Source organism: Erithacus rubecula (genome assembly GCF_903797595.1).
Source record: "Erithacus rubecula genome assembly, chromosome: 2".
Lineage (NCBI taxonomy): Eukaryota > Metazoa > Chordata > Aves > Passeriformes > Muscicapidae > Erithacus > Erithacus rubecula.
Genome location: NC_136685.1, coordinates 91,187,789 through 91,193,046, shown reverse-complemented (window position 1 = coordinate 91,193,046; position 5,258 = coordinate 91,187,789).

The following is a 5,258-nucleotide window of genomic DNA, read 5'->3' as shown; positions in this document are numbered from 1 at the left end:
ACAGGGAGCGGCCCGCCCCTCTGGTGTCACGCCTGAGCGAGAGAAAACCCCGCGGCGCGCTCTCTCCTTTTATTCGAATAAAAGAACTCTTCTAGAAGTCTCCTTTTTGGACATAAAGCTCTGGCGTTGGTGGGTTTTCCTGAAGCGGTCTGTCAGGACTTCATCATAGAAGTTTTGGAGTTTGTAAAAACCAGAATACTTAAAGTAAGAAAGCAACATGGATCTAGATAAAGGGAAATATACAAGTAAACCCATTCTGTTTAAATCTCTCTGCTTTGAATATTATGTTTCCTAAACAAGTTGTATCTACTGACAGCTTACAAAACAAAGCTTTCACACAGCCCAACAGATTCTGCAGAATGAGATTTCCTGCCTTTGTGTGATCAATCACAAACTATCTGCTGAAGATCAGACTTCCCACTTCTTCTGATTTTTATCTACCAAGACCAGATGGTTACATGACCAATTGTCCGAAGAGCTGTCCAATGGAAGTTTGGAACTTTCCTTGACCACCACTGCTTACCCTGCAGAATTACTACAACAAAACAATAACAATTATTGATTACTACAAGGAAAACCATACTATAAAAAGGAGCTGCAAACCAAGTTTGGTGGAGTGTGGAGTGGGCGGTGACACCTCACATTTTCCCGAGCGCGTTGCTCGCTCTGTCTACATAAAATAAACCCCTCTAAATTTTGCTAAATACCGAGACTTTGTTTCTCATTTATAACATAACCCATACACATTCAAGGTCATAACCTTTATTTTTTTTCCCTAGTTTTGTGCAGATTAGCCCCCTGCCCTGGCTCTTTGAGGCCTGCGACAGCGGGGCGAGGACGGGGCCGTAAATGCTGTTGCCGTTTCCAGGCCAGGTGCGGCGCGGCCCGGGGTGAGCGGATTAGCTTTGCAGTTCATCACAAAACGCGTTTTGGCAAGCCACAGGCACGCACCTGCTGGTTCTTAAAAATGTAATGAAACCCTAGCCTCTTGAGGTAGCACGTTATTACCTTCAGAATGGCCCTTGGGTTAAGCAGATGAAACATCAGTGTGTGTGTAGTATGAGGAGCATGCTGTGCTTGTATTTCTGTTCAAATTACTGTCCTGACTACTCTATTCCTGTTTATTTAGGCCATGAAATCTTAGGGTGCTGGTTAAATGTAGACTAACGAACAGCGTGTTATTTTGCCCCTCTAGAATGTATGCAGCTGTATTTTTAATATCTCTGAAAGCCTTCTGCAGTGAGGCCAAGAAGTAAAGAGAAGGAAAAAAAATCTGATAGTTGGGTGGGGAAATGAATAAATTGCGTGGTGGGAAGGGATGAAAGGTAAATCTAAAATTTTCTATAGTGTCAGGTGTCCAGTTGTAGAATGCAAAATCTCAGCAATGTAGTGCCAAAATGAGCAAGTCAGTATTGATGTTTAGTAGCTGAGCCACACCTTTCTTTTCCTTTGATTTCCAGCAAAAAAAAAAATTGTGGTACTTGAGCCATTAAGGCTTATTTATTTTATTAGCTTAGAAGGAAAATTTAGTTGTTATTATTATTATAGGACAGAGTCACTCATATAATTATGCTTATTTGCAATATTTTAATGTTTTACCATTTTCATGAGCAATGTCATTTTTTGAGAGTTATTATATATGAAGAGTTTCTAAACAAAGGTACATCAGTGATGTGTGGCTTTGGAACCACTCTTTTGCACAGTTATGGCAACCAGCCATGATCAAGTTTTTTTGAAGCTTATAAATTGCCATTCTCTGCCTCTGAGTTATAAGTTTGGAGGTACAAGATTTCTTTGTGCCAGCAAATAAAGCTTGATGCCAGGAACAAAACAAAGAATAAAATATCACACCATGCAAAAATGGTACTCAAGGTTTGGAGGGGTTTTTGTTTGTTTTTTTAAAGATAAACAGTCCATGAGATTTATTCTTTTTTCTGTCAGAAAACAAAGAAAAAGCTAACTTTATATTTTCCTGAATAGAGGGGACTACAGGACTGGATTCAAGGAAAAGACAGTATTTTGTTAAAAAAGGACACAGCTGCATAGAAACTTGTGAGAGACAGGCAGCTCTGAACAAACATAAATGGAAAAGTGTGTTACAATTCAAATGACAACAAATATACTGTAATAACTTGTTACTCATACCTGAGGAAAATATTTTCTTGGATTGCTTTTGAAGTGAATTGATTATATTGAATATTAAAGATATTATGTTAAATCTAGTGATCTTTGAAATTTAATTAAATTTTTTAAAAACCCCCCAACCCCACAGTGAGAAAACCTTTACTGTAAGGGGTCTGAATCGAGTTCTCAGACTTGGCCAGTAGATGATTCTATTCTATTGTTTCTGGGAGTTTTCTGTTGTTAGAGGAATAAGAGTCCCTTCCCTGCCAGTTTTGCCTTCTACCTAAAGAAGGGAAAGGAGGAAACATGTCAGGAGTAAGAACTAGAAAAGAGTTATAACTCTTTTCCTGGGCCAAAGCTGTACAGCCAATGAAGCAGAGGGATGCAGCCAATAGAAATCATGGCTCCTAGCCTTACAAACTGAAAGGGCTCTCCTGAATGAATTTATAGTATGTTAATAACTGTAGAAGATTATAGGCAATATGGAGATGCCTTGCAAATTTTGTTAAACTAACATGTGCTTAAGTTCTAATGCTTATGGTGTTTTACAAGGCTTTCACTGCTGACATGTGACATCTCCAAAAGGAATTTACTGCATTTCACAACATTAATAAAATGTGATCCCACACCCTTAAAAACATATTCTGTTGCAATTGCTTCTCTTTTTGCTTTTTCTGGTCTTAACGAAATAAATTGATTACATTGCGACTTGAATGTGAAATAAATACAGAAATGTAAATATGTGGCCATATTTAAGTTTTCCAAAGAAAATAAATGTTAAGTGTGAGCTTTGTTTTGTTCCTTACTTAGGCCTTTGCTCTAAGTGCTCACTGATTGTGTTCTGTTCTCTCACACTGACTCTGCTCAGAAAAAAACAAAAATACTTTAATTTGCCTGAAACCATTTTGATACTTTTTCTCATTTAGAATGGCTTTGCATTTTAAAATTGACTTTAGCTGAAGGCAGTATATTGCAGAGTAATTTTTATGTTCAGCATGTGACATATATAACATTAGAAACACTGCTACAGCTGTATATGCAGAGCTAAGCCTCCTGCACTTGATATTGAAAAATAGTTTTCAGATATTGTAGAGTTACTGCTGGGTTTCTTTACTAGGTGAGTTAATCCACAGATGTTTTGCTGGTGACTGTAAAGAATTATGTCTGATTTCTAATTGCTTGTATTATGATATAATACTTATTATTATATTGCTATGTAATTATTATATGTATAGATGATTTTGACAGAAGCGGGGATTTTGGTGTGGAAATAAAAATATCAAGTGTTTGAAACTTTTCACATCCCCCCTTTATTTATTTCTCAGTAGTTTGGCATTATCATCATCACCACACCAGGATATGGCATAATTGAGTGAAGCTATCTATACTTGTTTTCTTCAGTATTGAGGGCTAAAATTAAATGCTGAATTTGACTCTTTTGTACATTTCTTCCCTCTCCTAGCTTTCTTCTAGGGCTCAAGGGTCTGTCCCCTGTTTTTACACCATCATGCCAGTTATTGTGGTCTGATAAAAACAAGAAGCTGTCCTCTAGTTTGCAGGTGGTTTCATGTATTGGACTCAGTGGCAGTGCTTTGACACAGAATTTATATTTTTATATTTCTGCTTTCAGTGTACATCTTGGCATAGTTTATTCTGTAGAGTTCTTGTCAAGAGCTCTTTGTACAACTGCCACAGTAGTGGTAGGAAGTGCCACAGAAATTACTCTTCAGGCACACAACCTAGTGGTCCATTTGTCATGCAAAGCTAGTCATATTTGAACCAAGCCAAACAAAAAATGTATTTCCATTCATAATTTTTAGTTGAGCAGTTGAGTCTTTAGCAAATGATCAACTTTCAAAATATGTAGATTTTGAAAAGTTGGTTTCTGTTCAGTCAGAAGTATGTTTTGGGGATGCATTCTCCCGTTCCTTAGTAGAAAAAAACCAAACATTGTGCATCATAGTTAGGATTTAGTGTGGAGTTGGGTGAGGGATACCAGTGCAGAGAGAAAAGCAAGTATGAATACTGCCTGGCAACATGGGATCTTAACCCAATGTTTGTAGATACCAGAACAAGGGAAACAAGTAATAAATAAACAGATCATGTTCTCCTTGGCCCAAGAGACAGACCTTGTGAGATAATTTTGCCAGCAGGAGCCAGATGTTTACTGCATGCCATCCAAATGGTTTAAAAACAAACAAGGGCACTGTCCCAGGGACAAAAGGAGGCAGTTCCCTTTTTCAGGAATCTGAGCCTGCACCTATATATCAAGCTGCCAAAACAAACCCAGTCTTTGCTATGTTTGTGGTGCCTGTGTGTTTCTTCTGCTTGTTCTTTGCAGCTGGTTTTCTGTTTCTGAGTCATTTGGATGTCCACTCAGCTGCTGCATCTGCAGGCACCCTCCAGGCAAGCTCCTTGTTTAGCTCAGAGCCTGCTGGAGCATGGAGGGGTGTTCCTTGACAAGATGTCCACAAAGAATTTCACAGACATGCTCAAAATCATATTAACAGTGTTCTCAGCAAATAGTGAAGCTACTTTCTATTAATATGTGGATTAGTGGTGTCTGCCTTTTATTTAATACATTGGTGTGACTGGTTTTACACGGGTTTGAAAGCTGCTAGCAGAGCTGCTTTATGCATCAAACAGTATTTCAAACACTCTCCTCCTGGGTGGTGAACTCACCTGAACATGGGAGATCTGCAGAAGATTAAAGTGCTGTGGAAGGGTTTGGCTCCATGAGGAATGAAAGACCCTTTATCAGTTTGATCTGTTTATGTGGCAAGTTGGTTACACCTTATAATTTTGTTGAGTTTTGGTGTTTCTCTGGAGGACCAGTGTTCTTGCACATATGTTACTGAAGACAAATCTCAGGTTCATGTTGCCTTAAAAGGACATAGGCACTATAAATGGAGAAGGAAGCTGTGAAAACATGAACCTTAAAATCCAGACATGCATGAAAGTATTCCCAAGACTGCTATTTTAAAACTCTTAAAATGTTGATTCAATTTTTTAAGTTCTGATTTGCAAAACAGAAATTCTTAAAATTAATAGGAATATAGTAGTGAGGTTTCTGCACTGGAGTCATAAATGAATGTGCCCAGAGTGCTGCTGCCCCATTCTGCTTTCATGTGTAC